Source organism: Dreissena polymorpha, chromosome 1 (assembly GCF_020536995.1).
Source record: "Dreissena polymorpha isolate Duluth1 chromosome 1, UMN_Dpol_1.0, whole genome shotgun sequence".
Classification (NCBI taxonomy): domain Eukaryota; kingdom Metazoa; phylum Mollusca; class Bivalvia; order Myida; family Dreissenidae; genus Dreissena; species Dreissena polymorpha.
This window is the reverse complement of record NC_068355.1, coordinates 95,364,263-95,381,465: the sequence shown is the minus strand read 5'-3', so window position 1 is coordinate 95,381,465 and position 17,203 is coordinate 95,364,263. Positions and strand designations below refer to the sequence as shown.

At 36.3% G+C, this 17,203-nt stretch overlaps 1 protein-coding gene across 3 annotated transcripts in view; it reads right to left on the bottom strand.

The window, feature by feature from the left end:
• LOC127841305 (zinc transporter 1-like) overlaps positions 1-12,465 on the bottom strand; it is a 70,373-nt gene extending 57,908 nt beyond the window's left edge. For 2 of the 3 annotated variants that reach the window (XR_008030890.1, XM_052370031.1), the window contains exon 1: positions 12,122-12,292. The gene's annotated coding sequence lies outside the window, so the exon portion shown is untranslated. Of the gene's footprint in view, positions 1-12,121; positions 12,293-12,334 lie in introns of those variants that run through there. The other variant, XM_052370032.1, reaches the window with a different exon arrangement.
• Between the last annotated feature and the right edge of the window lie 4,738 nt (positions 12,466-17,203).

Below are 17,203 nucleotides of genomic sequence, written 5' to 3'. Positions count from 1 at the left end.
TCACCGTCCCGCTTCGCCCTCCTGCTCCCGATTCTGTGCAGTAGATAATTGATCGTTAATTGCATCAATGATCACACATGTGTAATGTCGTTAGCCATTAACACTTGATTATGGCCTGTCACTTTAACTGTCACTTAAACTGCAATTAACTGCAATTAATACACAGCCTGCCAAAGGCCAAAATACTGATTGTTTTTACAAACAACATTACAAAATGCATTGAGTTATATTTCTGCGTATATAAACCGTCCCAAAGTTGCAGAACTACAAAATGTACATGTACAGTTCAGTATTCCGGAACGTGATTTACACATGTTCAGATGGAACAACCTCGTCTTGATTGGGCGTCAATTGCTAGGTTTACGCTAAGGAAAAAAACTTAGTCGCCAAATCTAGGGGGGTCCAGGGGCATGCCCCCCCCCCCCGCCATTTTCTTCGCTGGTGAGCCAATTGTTGACATTTTGCAGCCGGGTTTTTTTGTTTACATACATGTAGACACCGGTGTGGTAGTGATAATGATACATGTACATTAACACCATTAAACAGTTTTCGGTACATGTGGTATTTAGGTTAGAAACCACTATAACAGCCCGCAGTCTCGGTAGTAATTATACAACATTTTATGAAATCCACTTTTTTCATTTTTTTGTTTTTGAAGAAATGCGTTAGAAATTACTTAGTCAGCATTATACAGTCATTGCATGTCAAAAACCGTCAGACTCATGGCGAAACCGTGAGACTTGACAGGTAGACGTGATTCACATCTGCACAATTTTAGACGTCCTCCAATCACGAACCTAACATTTGGTCATTTCCTGAGTTACATTATTCTGTCCGCTTTCTTTTCTTAAGAAATGCGTTAATTTCTGTGGCTTCGATTTTCCATTTTCGTTCGCAGCATCCATTTTTCCAGGAATCAACTCACTTTCTAAATTGGTCTTTCAAGTCGCATAGTGACCGTAAGGGGAAGTTACTCTTATCTACTATTAAGCCAATCAAAATCGTTGTTTCTTGGGAAATTAGTTTATAGTGACTATGTCAAAGCCATAACTCCGCCAATCTGATTAAATGACAATTCCGTACTGGTCGATTCTATAATGTTGAATCGTAACATCTGTAGCATAGGTCATTACACGGCATGCTTCAGTGATTCAGTTATCACGTAAATTGCCAAGTACCGGTAATCCAAATGTTCGAAAAGTCTGGTCGCAGTGTATGGCGTGCCCAATTAAGACATTAGCCATGTGGATTATCGACCTAGGCGGTCGTCATTATCCCCAGGGGGCTATTCCGGTAAGGGTGTTATCTGTGTAATCTTAGAGATGTTTCTGGCGATTTATACGAATACCGATTTATACGGCCTGAAAACAGGCATTTAGATTGTGCATTTGTAAAGCATAGGGTGTATTTTTTTAAATCGCCAATTTTATGAAAATATTATTTTTAATCGCCAGCCAGGAATTGTGAACGCCAATGGAGATTTCCGCGATCGGTAACGCTTATGTAGGTCTGGTCAATTTCATCATAGTTTTAAATAGCAACATTACAGGATGTTTACTCGACAATTTAGAACAAGAAACCGTCAGAGACGGTGATGCTCCCCAAAGTTTTTTTTTGTCACAATATTGCACTATATATTCAGATAAAAGGAAACGTCTAGTAGTTGGGGGGACAAGAATTGCACTATATGTACAGTTAATGGAAAATTTCAAAGGGCAATAACTCTGTGAAATATCATCCGACCAGAACCCACTGATAATATGCTCATCTCCTCTTGGTAGTGAAGCTTCCCATAAAGTTTCATTGAATTCCAGTCATTAGTTGCTGAGAAATAGCCCGGACAAAAATTGTGCATGGACGGACATACACACGGACAGACGAAGCGGGCGACTATATGCTCCCCCCAAATTTTTTTGGAGGGAGCATAAAAATGATAACTGCATGTGTTCATGCAATTCTGTAACACTTAAAATGTCGTTTTAAACATTTAATTAGCAAATTTAATCATGTCTCGTAAAAACGCTTATATTTCAGGTAATAGGTAAGGTAGTTGAGAGTATTATGCCACACAGTGACGGCTTTAGTTAGACCACTTAGCAAGTATATGGAGGTACATTTTGGTCTCATTTTTTCTTTGAAAACGCCCAATCGGATATCTCGAACTCTCGTTATCTCAATATTTTTTCTTGTTCCAGCCGACTTCGAGATAACGAGAGTAGACTGTATTTTTACGCATTGGTAGTCCCTTAGAAAGTTATATTTAATTTAAGACCTTTCTAACGACATTGAAGTAAATTAAATTTAGGGTTGGCACGAATTGACCACCCCCCGTTTTAACCATTTTTACTGGTTAAAACCACCCCGGTCAATACTCCCGAAGTGGTCATTACTGGTCAATACTGGTCGATTGAACATTACCCCCAATTTTGATTAATATTCCATGCTTAAATAAACAATATTGATAATATAAATTAAACGGATATGTTGCCAATAATGTCTAAAGTTAGTAATACCCACTATTTTATACCTGTTTATGCAATTTTTATTACAATCTCTCAAAATTTTGTAAATAAGTCAAAGTTGGTCACTTGGATTTTTCTGGTCGATTGAATGTTTTTTTCAATTCTAAAGAATGTTCAGATAATTCTCGATTCAACAAGATTAACAATATGGCACACCAATGATGTGCAACATCAAAAGTATATTCAATGTTTTTGAGATCAAAAAAGCTAATACACAGATATATAACCCTAGAAAACATAAGAGTTCTGTTTGTCCATCTGCTTATCAAATAGATGTATCAATAGAAATACTATGGTAACTACAATAGTAATCAAAGCGCTAAAGGCACTGTAGGTGTTTGCTGTTGTAAAATGTCGTCATTGAATAGCTTGTGCGCATTGCACAGGCTAATCAGTATGCACAGGCTAATCTTATTTGACATGCATTAAGCCCCGTTTTCCCTGAAAGCAGCATATATGTACAGATTTCAATGATAAACACCAGACTGGCCAATCTCGTTTTACAAGCTGTTAAACACTATTAGTCATATAAACCCTCTGCAGTGTACCAATACACAGCTGTTCATTACATTCACATTTATGTTGAGGCACGAACAACAACTCTGCTACGAGAATGACATTTGTCGTCTGCTGCAACAGGCAGTGGTTGTCTTTCCATACCATACCTAAGGCTTCTAAGCACATACTGATTTGCAAAATATGGTCTGTAACATTAGTGTGAGCGTTAATAATAATACTATATAACAGATGTGATTCATTGAGATAAAGATATTGCCGAACTCCTTATGTATTTGTGGCCGTTTCCATAAATAATAAAGAAGTAATTTTTTACAGCTTTAAAGATTTTTTTACAATAAATAACTAAAAAAAAGTTTATCAATTACGGAATAATGATTGATTTAATATAAAATAGCTTAAAGTTTTTCTTTGTGATGTTTGAATGCTATAATTTTCAATCGACCAGTAATGACCAGTAATGACCAGTATTGACCGGTTTAAACCGGATATTGACTGCTGGCATGGTCAATACTCAATTGACCGGTCATTATGCCAACCCAAGTTTGGAAGGCTTCATTTCCAACCCTTAGATACTGATGAGCAGCAAACAGCATAAAACCTGAACAGACTGCGAGTAACCCCTAGGCTGTTCTGGTTAAATGTTGTTTGCACATAGCCATTTTCACTTTGCTACTAAGAGGGAAAGGGGTGTTAATATTTATTTGTTATTTTTTATAGTATACATATACATTTTATATATTATTTAAAAAATGTGCATGCTAATGAAATAAAAGGTAAAATTTTATGTATTTTGTTTAACTAGCAATTACTCTTATCTAGTACATCAATGACAAGTCCAACTTTTATGTAAGTAATCTACAAAGCGGCAAACTGTTTATAAACCAATACGCAGTACTCTTGCTAACAAACAGAGAGGTGTTTTCGACTGTAAGCAGAACTGAGCCAATATCTATATTTGCAATAATCCAACTCCCAGCTATTAAACCTCTGCAGGGTCACTAGGAGTTCTTGCAACTGGTTACTGCATGTTGCATGTCAAATCTATCGCCCGGATACCAGGTGAAACTTTTATCAGTAATATATAGCAACATAAAATATTTTCTGTTTTTTTACTATTAACACAAACAGATCATATATATAAATGTGCAAATTAAAACAATTTACATGATGTGGTGTGCTCACATAATAATGATACTAATCCAAAGTTTCAAACACGTCAAAGGTTAATGAAATGTGTAAGTTTTTGCAATGGAAAAAGCCGAGTATTACGAATTGGAAAATACGCTATGAAATATCTCCAGATTTCCCAGTGAGATAAATCTCGTGTCTAATCAACCAATTGTAATACGCCAACTTTCTCCATAAGAAAGATGGAATGGTAAATTCACAACTTCGGCTTGCAATTTGATAATGGTTTTTATCAACATTTTGTTTTGAGCATTATCCACAAACAACACGCAAATTGATATAAAGTAACAGTTATGGTGTTTGTTACGCTGTTTTAGGTTGACTGAATTTGATTTCATAGACCAACTTGAGACTCATTCTTTTTACATTGAATTTGGTTTAGAGGGGCCTTTTCAAGTTTTGGTAAATTGACAAAATAAAAAAAAATTGTTTCAGATTCGCAAATTTGGGTTTTATTTCTGATATTTGTGAGAAAACAGTAATACTGAACATTTACCATGCTCTAAAATATCCATTATATCATAATTTATATGCATCTTTTGACAATTTAAAGACCTGAAAATTAACAAGCGTTGCAACGCGAAACTATTGAATAATTTGGAGTTTTGTTTTTGTCGTTATATTTCGGGATACTGCGAGGATTGCTTAAATATAGTATGAAATACATAAATCTTTGTGTGAGGGCCGATGTGGTGGAGTGGTCTTAGCGATAAAACTTTTTCTCCATTTACTCCAGGGGGTCAGAGGTTCGAGCCCATTTGAGAGTTACTTTTCTTTCTTTTTTCTTTAATTCTATTCATGTTTTTAACTGGAGCTTTTTATATTGAATGCATACATTTATCAATATAAAGCATTTAATGACAAACTTCAAAACATGCCAAAATCTGTGAAAAGGCCCCTTTAATCAGACAGGCTTCCTGAAAAGATCGGACCACCGGTCTTGTCCGGAAAAATTCTTTACGGTCTTGCAAAGTTTCTAATATGGCCGGTCCTTGTGACAGGCCAAAAAAAAAAATTACTATAAAATAACTAAGAGTCCAATACCTGCCAAAAGAACGAAAACACCCCACTAGAATCACTCTTTTCGTGAATTTCGAGCCTTTTTGTCATTAAGAACACTAACGCGTCACTAGTTGACAAGTTGGCAGCGGACTTATCAGAGGACAAAGGGCCAGGCATACAGCATATGTACAGATGCCCCATCGACATCGTCAGCTTCAGTGGTCATCGAATCAGATAGTAAATCGGAATCAAGTATATTTTTTGTCGAGTCTGTGCCTTAGAATGCAACCATGCAGCAGCCTCATTTTATCATGGACAATGACATTGCAAAACTGTGTGACGAAGACTCTGATTGTGATTCTGATGATGGTCTTGACTTTCAGGATGAAGAAGGCAACACCAATAGTGTTATGTTATTTTCTTTTGAATATGACTAGAATTTAAAGCTGTTGTCCATCATACACTGTAATCACTAGAACACTTAAGCGTTTGTTTTACTTTATCGAGTGTATTTATACAAAGGCTGCACTTTGCAATAAATATAAGTAAAACTTAACTTAATTCTTCAGTTATAAACTCACACTGTTCGGTCAGGTGAATTTTTGTCCGGACAGGCTAACTTGTCAATCAGCCTGTCCAGTTGACATGCACTTTTTGGGACTTTTCAGGAAGCCTGATCAGGAAGAACTCTGAGCTGTACTACAGTCAGTCAACCAGTTTAGAATTACCTGGCCAAAAACGTTAATTCTTTTGACCACAATAATTTCTTTCGAGATTTAGTGTCAATGTGAGAACATGTAAAAACAAGAGCACCGCCTTGCGGGTGCAGACCGCTCATCTATTTTCTTTTTAAAGGTGAAGGGACTCTCATTTTCAATCACAAAGGAGGGAGGAGTGGAGTGAAGAGGGGTGTATAGTGTGGGGTTGTGGACATTTATTACATTATCTTCCAAAAAAGCGAAAAAAAAAAAATCGGGGGGGGGGGGGTGGGGGGTTTGGGTACGATGGTTGGAATAGTGTGAGGGTGTGGTGATAATTTGTGAGATGATCTTAAAAAAAAAAAAAAAAAAAAAAAAAAAAAAATTGGGGGGGGGGTGGGGTGGGGTGGGGGTATAGTGTGAGGGTGTGGTGGTCATTTGTGAGATGATCTTAAAAAAAAAAAAATAATAATAAAAAAAATTAGGGGGGGGGGAGGGGGGGGAGGGGGGGAGGGCACAGGGGATGGTTTGGGTGAAGTCTATTGTGGTATGTCAGGTAAGAGTAGTTTCATCAAAGTATCAATCAAATCTAATCATAAATAAAGAAGCAGGGCTTGCACTAAGAAATAAATTTTGGAAGTCCTGACTTCCTGCCCTTTACTTATGGAAGTCCCACTCAAAAATGTTGGAAGTCCAAACAACTTTAATGTTGATGTTAACGGAATGTCAACTGCGTAAATGATCACAAACTCTTCCCATCCATTTTGGGTCACTGTACATCTGTGAAAGTAACTAGATATATCTTACAACAAGGCGGAGACTACCCTAGGCTTTAAAAATACGGAAAAGTTTGGAAAATCAGGGTATAAGTTTGTGCAAACAATATCGACTTAAAAAAGAAAACATGTTAATTTCAAAACTTTTATTATTTCTATCATTTACTATGTTCATTTGTAAAAACATTAAATTATCATTAAAATCTACGTAATCATAACACATTTAAGTCATTCAACACATTTAAGTAATTTGCGATATGTGCGGTTGCACATTTTCATCACATATTTATTGTCATTTTATTATCCTCATCCCTGCATTTGCAACAAAACACAATCTTAATGAATGGTCATGATGGAGCATCTAGTATATCAATTACTGTTTATCCGAATACTATATATGTCCGAAATATGTACACTTAATAAATGCCTTACCAATTAACTTTAACAATCCAAACTTTCCTTGTTGTTATCTGGTTTAACAAACCTTATCAAATATTTGTTAAATCTATTTAATGTTTTCTCCATTATTGAACCAACATTACATGTAATTTGAATCGCCAGCTTTGAACTGAACGCGGGTTGAATGTTACAATAGGTCAGCCATTTGCAATGTCGAAGGTCATGACGTAGCAATTTAATTCTACTCGGATAATTTATAGCTAATCCAGGAAATGTGTTTTCTGAATGTTTCTGACTAGTTAAATGACTGCTTAGTATAGAAAATGAACTGTGATTCCAGTTTATATAAGATGGCTATTACTCGTAATTATCGGTGGATTAACAAACTGAGAAAACTCGCGGGACCTAATACGGTAGTGAATCTACGTAATAAATTAAACTTTGATCAATTTTGTTTTTCTTTAATTATTTTTGCCGTCTTTCTTTTACCGTGCCGTCTGCCCAAAACCAGCATTTATCTCCTAATCATTAGACAAAATATGGCCTGGCAGAGGCACGAGTGTGTTGTTAAAGCAACCAATTTTAAGCGACTGCTTTGTCACGGTAAATTTGCGATCCGCGCGGGGGGTAAATTGTGTAACCGTTAGATAAACAACACACAAAAAACTTGCTAATCACCGGTAGCAAATATAAGGAGGCGGAGTTTAGACTGATCGAGACGTGTGCAAAACACATTGAGTCGCAGAAAGCAGTGTTGATTGAAGTGTTATTTTAATCGACAGCTTACGTCACGGGTTGCTATTTTCGGCGTATGACCAATTTTAAGGAAGTACAGTGGACGTCATGTTTTTTTTTATCGGCGTATGGAAACAATTATCGGGCGTAATATACGGCCGTACGCCGCTTAGTGCAAGCCCTGAAGAAGTTATGGCAATTTTAGCAAAATTTAATAATTTGACCTTGAGAGTCAAGGTCATTCAAAGGTCAAAGTAAAATTCAAGTTGCCAGGTACAGTAACCTCATGATAGCATGTAAGTATTTGAAGTTTGAAAGCAATAGCCTTGATACTTCGAGTGGATCGAAACACAAAATGTAACCATATATTAAAAGTTACTAAGTCAAAAAAGGGCCATAATTCCGTAACAATGACAACCAGAGTTATGCAACTTGTCCTTTTACTGTACCCTTATGATAGTTTGTGAGTGTTCCAAGTATGAAAGCAATATCTATGATACTTTAGGGGTAAAGTGGACCAAAACATAAATCTTAACCCAATTTTCTAAGTATAAAGGGCCCATAATTCCGTCCAAATGCCAGTCAGAGTTACATAACTTTGCCTGCACCGTCCCCTTATGATAGTTCATAAATCTTGCAAGTATGAAAGCAATAGCTTTGATACTGTAGGAATAAAGTGGACCTAAACACAAAACTTAATCAAATTTTCAATTTTCTAAGTATAAAAAGGGCACATAATTCTGTCAAAATGCCAGTCAGAGTTACATTACTTTGCCTGCACAGTCCCCTTATGATAGTTAGTAAGTGTTGCAAGTATGAAAGCAATAGCTTTGATGCTTAAGGAATAAAATGGACCTAAACACAAAACTTAACCAAAATTGTCAATTTTCTAAGTATAAAAAGGGCACATAATTCTGTCAAAATGCATGCCAGAGTTATCTAACTTTGCCTGCCCAGTCCCCTCATGATAGTAAGTAAGTGTACCAAGTTTGAATGCAATAGCATTGATACGTACTGAGAAAAGTGGAACTAAACGCAAAACTTAACCAAAATTTTCAATTTTTTAAGTATAAAAAGGGCACATAATTCTGTCAAAATGCACGCCAGAGTTATCTAACTTTGCCTGCCCAGTCCCCTCATGATAGTAAGTAAGTGTACCAAGTTTGAATGCAATAGCATTGATACTTTCTGAGAAAAGTGGACCTAAACGCAAAACTTAACCGGACGCCGACGCCGACGCCAACGCCAAGGTGATGACAATAGCTCATATTTTTTTTTCAAAAAATAGATGAGCTAATAAAGGGTAAAATTTATTTTGTATGATTACATGTTAGGCCAGACGGCATAATTATGCAATTTTTGTCAAAAATAGCCAATTAAAGTTCAACCTTTGGAGAATTGTTACAACTCATTTAACTTACATGTACAGAATTAGTATTTCAATAAATTGTCATGGCATTTGTTTTCAATCAGCAAAAAGTTTATTTGAAAATAATAAAGCCTTCTATATCCATATGCACATTTCAAAACTGTTGAACCTAACTAATTCAATCAGTTCCGGTTAACGTTTTGCCGCATTTATCCCCCCTGTAAGCATAATACAAAATCTTTCTTGCTAAAACTTTGTTAATTTATTCCTTTACCTTTATAGTTTATACCTTAGACACTTATCATTTTGTTTTTTTGGGGGCATTATTGAAAATTAAATATCGTACGATTACCGTAAGTCGACCATGACCTAATTTCGACCACTTTGTTTACATTAAGAACGCGGCCATTTGGATGACGTCACACGCAAGCGCTCCGAGTATTTCGATGAAGTGACATAACTACGCTTATAAACAAAAACAAATAAAAACAAAATGAGGAAAAAACAGGTAAAATTGCATTTAAAAATAAAAATTTAACTTAAATTACACAAATTTAACTATATCCCATACATTTTATTGGTCCTATTTATTAAATTCCCACAAAATTTGAAATGTAAAGCAGACGATCTTAACTTAAGGTAGTGCACCTCTAATGGGCACATATCCAAATATAATCTAATTAATTATTTTCTTAATCAGCATCATTTCACTGAACTACATGCAAATTTGTAGGTAGGCTTTCCATGCTTTTAAAAAAAATATACCGATTTTTTCAAAACCACCCCCACGCTCGGCTTTTGTCCAATTTATTTTCACCCCTGGGGTATATAAAAGTTCCATAATTCATTCAAATTTCCAAATATGGGCATGCAGTTGGTGTGTACAGATGCTGTAAAGGTGTTTAAAGTTTAAACAAGATGAAATAAGTATTCTTTTACAGACATTTATTTTTTACAAATTTTTATCTATGGAAGAGCACCATGAAATGTAAGTGATTTCAGCCAAGTAAAAATTGGGTCGGTTAAAAACAAAGTGTCATAAAATTCAAAATAGTATCATTTAAGTCATATTTTAAACTTAGTTTTTACAGAAACACTATATACAGCAAAAATACCAAGAACTAGACAGATTTACCGTTTACTTTTTGAAATAAAAATAAAAATGCAACATGCATGGTTCGTATTTTCAACAGTAAATCACCCAATTTCGCCATAACGTTGTTTTAATTTTAATAATTGAAAAATGTGCATAAAAATTGCAACATATTTAACAATAAATATAGCTTATATGCCATATTAAATCAAATTACGTTAGAAAATAAATAAAACGCGTCGCAAAAAAGTATACGTCGTCGGCAGGATTCGAACCTGCGCGGGAATATCCCAAAAGATTTCTAGTCTATCGCCTTAACCACTAGGCTACGGCACCTAATAGTAGGCTCTTCAACCTTCGAAGAAATCGCGGGAAATCATTAGAGGTGCACTACCTTAACACTTTCATTGACAACGCTTCATATCGGAAATAGTAGTAAATCGTAGTAAATTTAAGGCAAAGCTTTTTTTATGAAATTGGTTTTCAGACCTCTTCTTAATGGTGTTTTTTTTTTCTTGTTTTCTTTTAAGGCTTATCCAAAACGACTTTTGTAAAATGGGCACAGTGTGACAATAGAGCCTGCAACCACTGGGTACACCTGTCATTTTGTACAGAAATAAAAGTCATCAGAAGAGGTGCAACATTTATGTGCCCATGCTGTGCTAAAGAAGAGTGAAAATTGTTCTTAAGAAAAGTGAAAGAAACTTGTTCAATTGTATTCATAAAATATTGAAAACATATTTAATATATATTTACTGTTTTAGTTCTTGTTAAAATTGTTCAAAGAAGCGAAGTTTTAAGTTAAGTTGGCCTAATCCATTACCACTAGAGTGCTGTCCCTTTCTCGGATGTGACGTATCGACTTAAGGTAAACAACGCGCGGAGTTAATGTTCTTGTAGTGTGTATGGAACTTTCGGCTTTGCATAGTAAAACATGCTGTAAATAATCATTTTTGACATTGATTTAACGGGAATTAAATAAATCTCTGAAGGTAAATAGTATATTGCTGCATTTTGTTGCGTAAATTCAGAAATTCTTTTACTTGTTTCCTTAACCGGTCGACTTACGGTAATTGGAGGATACAAATTAATCGGAACTGCTGCTTATCAGGAAATGGTTGACAAACTGTATGTACCCATAAAAGCTCAGAGCATTCAAGAAGAACTTAGCCGATATCGAGATAAAATACCCCATCAATCATATTATAATGGAACTTGATTTATTCACAAAGTGGATAAAATAATGTAGTGAAATAAGGTCACTTCCAACAGTCGTGCTGTTGGGCTAACTCTTTAGTGACGTGGTTAAAATGTCTGACAACCACTCAGGAAGTCGTGGGTTCAAGCCCCAGCTTGAGCTCAGTATTTTCACATTAATGGCGACGAGGCAAAAAAAAGAACTGTGAATGCGGGAATGGGTCTGAACTGTTTAATGGTTTCTGGGAGGGCGATGCGGATGCAAGACATGCTGTAGCAGGCGTCTCTGGATCTTGAAACATTAAAAGGGAGAGGAGTGTAGTGAAATAAGGTCACTTCCAAAAGCCTTGCTGTTGGGCTAGCTCTTTAGCGACGTGGTTAAAATGTCTACCACTCTGGAGATCGTGGGTTCAATCCCCGGCTTGAGCTTAGTATTTTCACATTAATAACAACGAACCTATGTGCTTCTTTGATTTATCACGATTAAAAAATTGTATTTCAAGACAAAGGCCTAATACACCGGTACGCGGTATCACCAGGCTACACCAACAATAGGGACTAGAATAATCCAAAAACAACGTCAAAAACAATGTCAGCAACGCATGTAAAGTAACAGGTCTTACCTTAATATCCAATGTGACTTCTCAAATTTAATCTCATAGTGATTGCACCCGGTTCTTCTTATATTGCACTCGGCACGATAATTATGAATTTTGTTCTCTAAAGAGTCAACGAAGGCTTAAGTTAGCCGAGTGCACATGTCATCAAATTAGGTCAAGAATTAGGCAGGGGCGTAGCAACACATACGCAAAAACGGGTTTACAGTCAACTCGTACCTAAGTCAACACGCACGGTAGTCAACTCGCACGTTTTTTGGTCAACGGTAGTCAACTCGCACGGTTGTCAACTCGTACGGCACCCAACTCGTACTAAAGTCAACTCGTACCTCAATCTCCATGCAGAGTTGTCGTTCCTTGCTCTCACATACAACATATTTGATCCAGCTATGCTGGTTCCCGTCAAATCACTGCGCGGAGGTTGCTCGTACCTTATTCAAATTATTGCTGAGTTAATGGGTTTTATGTGAGTAATTAATGCATACACACAAATGAGAAACATATTAAGAGTTAGTTCAATACTTTTTTATTTCAATATTTTCACAAATATTTTTTTTTTCAAGATTTGCATCATAGGCATAATTGTAGCAGAGATACATTTACAAAGGTTAAAACATGTTTTCATGGTTTTTACTTTGTTTTCACGAGTCCTTAATTGAGTACTACATTTTACAGTATGAATAATTAAAATCTTTTTATTAAGTAGTGTCTTAAAGACGCCACTCTTTAGTTACCAATGAAATATTAAGTATAGAATAAAATGTATGGTTGTAAACGATTTCGCATGTTCTGTATTGCCATTTTTGGCAAATATCACGTGTCTTATATATAGCTTGCTGCCTAGGATCTACATTCCTTAAACATAAATACGCGGATATGCCATCACACAAATACGCATTTATTCAATTTTACGCATGTGTATAGTCCGTTGCACAGATATGTGAGATATGTGAATATAATATTCAGTCGATTTATATAAATATCTAAGAAAGTCGGATCTATTATAAAAGAACCGCATGCAACTAACAACAACTAATTTTCATTTTTTAATTGATGGACACAATAGGCATTAATTTACATCAAAATTTAGTTTACTCGTTATAAAAGTAAAACTGATTAATTACAAGATGATTTAACTTTAATTGAATCTTGAGCGGTATACGACACCTTTTTCACCATTCCCCGTGTTGTCACATATGTACTGTAAAACTGATTAGTTAACATACTGATTATTTGTCAGAATGTTTGGCAATTAATTGATTAACTTACGTGGTATATAACACCTCTTACACACAGATATATAACCCGTGAAATACACCGACAATAAGTGTAAAAGAGACGTTAATTGTAACAACCTTTTATTCAGATAATTATAAAAAGACATCATCTCTTTATACTTATAAACTAATGATCATACTATATCCTACATCTATTTCTGAATATTTATTCTTTTTTTGGGGGGGGGGTATGCTAGTAGACTTCAATAAGTGTGAGTGTGAGTTGACTAAGATACGAGTTTACCGGCACCCCAATAACGCAGTTACGTACACATTGAAAAATCGAAATTAATTTATAACGCAATGTGTGAAATTCATGAAATAATTGGTCCTCGTTGAGCTCTCTTAATAACCTCTGCATTAAAATTGAAGCCTCCAAAAACAAACAATTTTCACCACCATACCAAGCTGTTTTGTCGGAATTCAAGTCGACAGACGAAAAAAAAGTATGATGTATTGACACAAATATGGAATACAGCTCATTCTTTCCCTACAAAGATCGTTACAGTTCTGATAGATTATTGAATCTGGGAAAGTGGACTTACGAAATGACAGGCAGCACTGCCGAACGATCTATAGACTCTTCAGTGCTGTCGACTTGATCTAATGGAATACTCGATATCCTGTTATCGTCCGCTCTAAATTTGATTGGATTGTTGTTCACTCCGTTTCAACAGTACATGTATTTCAGTTATATAACAGCGGTCAGTAAAGCTCGATTGTTAATTGTCGGCATGGGTACTACTTAAATGTTCCCCCGGGTACTCTTAAGTATACTAAAATGTACCCCGGGTACGGAAAATATACAAACACATACCCGGCCAATTTAGACTGTACCCATTATTTTTCCGCCCAAAGTCCGATGTCGTCAGGAATACAAAACACTTTGAACAAAACCTGCCTCAACATTTTTTGAGTAGGTGTTTCGATAATATAGATGCGATTGTACATAACATTGACATACATATTTACATAATTAATTTGAAAAACAATCCGACAACGACATATTTAGCGTTCGAATTCCCGGGTACGTTTCAGTACATTTTCCGTACCCGGGATAAATTTAAGTATACTAAGGAGTACCCGGGGTACATTTATGAAGTACCCGAGCCGACAATGACCAATCGAGCTCCAGTAAACCTATAAATGTTTTCTAGTATTTTGTCACCGGTACTACAAACTATACTTGCAAACTTGTTGACTGTTTTCCGACATGAACCGCGTATGAAACGTTAGCTCGAGTAAGAAAATACTTACGAACGCATTGTTTAGATCAAATTAGCATTTCGCCATGGTAGAAATATGCACAAGACAATTTTGATAATTAGGAATGGACTATTTTTTTAGGACAAAGCGCCACTATATGAATTGGATACATCACCGGCGTCCTTTGAAACAGACGTATCACCAACAGGCTTCAGTATCAACGCGGGTTAAAAATTGATAGATAATACTTTTATTTTCAGGCCGATGTCCAACTCTAAAAGAAAGGCAAAGGCAGGCTGGTTCATCGATACTAAATGGCTCAGCTATTTCGAGACAGGGGACAGCGTGTTTTGTGAAGTATGCAGATTTGTTGGCCCTCAAAACGGAACGTCCAATGAGAAAATATTTGGTGTTTCTTGCGTAACGGACTGGAGTTACATCAACAAGCTTCACTCAATGATGAAAATAGCACGAAACTGCCATGTCCAGCGCAAACGATTTCATAAGCGTAATGGAGGGCAAAGCAAAGTGCATCCCAAGGCATGTCTCCAGTCACCATGATCAAGTGGTAAATAACATAAGGCAGATGTTGAGTATTATTTTGCAAGCAAAAGATCTTCCTACGCGGACACGAAGAAAATAGCCTTATTAAAGTATAGAAGCGAAGATAATCAACTTTTGCTAGAGCACTTGGAATCAAAAACAAGCAAGACAATTAATCTTTCCCCAAACAGCCGTCAGCTGAACGAAGAAAGAAATGATTTAAATTAAGTTGTTACGATTATTAATTTCTTTACCACAATGTCTCCTAGGTTTTACCGGTATTGGCTCTTTTTGGAGGACACAATTGTTTAAAATAAATGTCCACCATGTTACACATAAAATATGTAATTGATGGTGACATTAATAAGTTGTGATCGAGTCGTAATTTAAATTTTGACACAATAGCTCAGACGGTAGCGATACCCCAGTTTTAACCCATAATAAACAAGGGTACGGAAGATCGAGTTTCCGGCTGGGGATCTTTCTTTCCGACGTTTAATCTTGTCATTGTGACATGGTTTATTCATGTCTCAGTCACCACTGTTCTTGTGGGGAAAGCGGTCCAATGCTTAAAAATATTGCCGTATAGTACCCGAGGAGATATCATGTGCTCAGACCGCCGTAATAAAACTGAAACTGTTGAAAATGGCGTTTTAAAATATCCAGTCAATAAATCAAAGAACCCTGACTGGGTCTCGGCGACTTCAAGTGTGAGGTTGAGCGCTCTAAAACCGGTTTAAACCCCCAGTGCTTTGCAATGACCGTTTCAATGCGGTGACCCCAGCTTTATTCTTATATGTGTTTATGTTGTTTTGTATTGTGCTGTTTTGTACTGTTTGGGCAATCGGTCACTTGCCTTAAATAAAGGACCAACTTATTGTTTATAATAAGAATTCAATACTGCTCTAGCAGCTGGAGTTTCACTTCTGTATTCATAATGTGGTATAAAAACAAGTAAAATGCCACCAAGTGGCGTATTCAATTAAAAAATTATTGGGAACCCATACCCCCTCCCACACTCTCCCCCGTCTTGGTGCTTCGCACCTCGCAAATGTCGTAGGCTTTGGTAATTGTGTTCACATCAGCCAATACTACTTCCGAGGTGGCGCTCAGGCCAGGTCGATGTTTTGAAATTTAACGGATAATTTTAGGTTATATATGTTTTTGCAACATATTTCGCATTATTTTTGAAAATCGACCAATGTGGTGCAATTCAGCGAAGATAAATTCATCCATATATGTACAGAAACATACAATCACAACCCATTTGGAGACGTGAGGATCTTTATAAGTTGTGGAATGGTAGAGTCCGTAAAAGCAAATTGATGTCTTTTGCCTGTGTGACGAGCACTTTCACAGCCAATTAAATCGGGGGGGGGGGGGGGGGGGGGTAGAAACTTATACCGAATGCCTGTGGCTTAGGCAATAAGCCCTCTCTGATTTGAGTAGCTTCATTCTAAGAAGTAGTCTATGTACTCAAGTAACATGTCATGCCAATTATGTATGCTTAATTTTAATGTTGTCATGTAAATATAATTATAAAAAGAGCATTCCCCAACTCGAATTATAAAAGAATAATCAACTATAGACAGCACGATTATGATTATGATATTGTAATATTTATGTTTAGTTTTACCTTTGCAATGAACAGAGAAGAACCTAATATCTGACATGATGTGTTTGTATTTCGAATTGTATAATAACAAAGTCCTTCCCAGCCTGAGGCTCGAATTTTGAATTATCGGTGAAATTTTCTAACTATTGAGAGTTTTATAAAATATTTTCAATTTTGGACTGGTCTTGTGTTGGTGGGGAAGACGTAAGTTTCGTTTATAAAACCTGTAACGCTCTAATGCTTGCTGTATAAATCGTTTTGGAGAAGTACCGTTAGTTTGTGTCAGTTTGTTCTTATGAGCCGACAAGTAACGATTGCAATCTGACGCTTCGGACAGTGGGCTACACCAATCTGAACGCATCGGACAGTGGGCTACACCACACCGATATGGCGGAATTGTCCGAGGAGTCCCGATTGTGGGCTACACCAGACGATCGCCTTTATGGC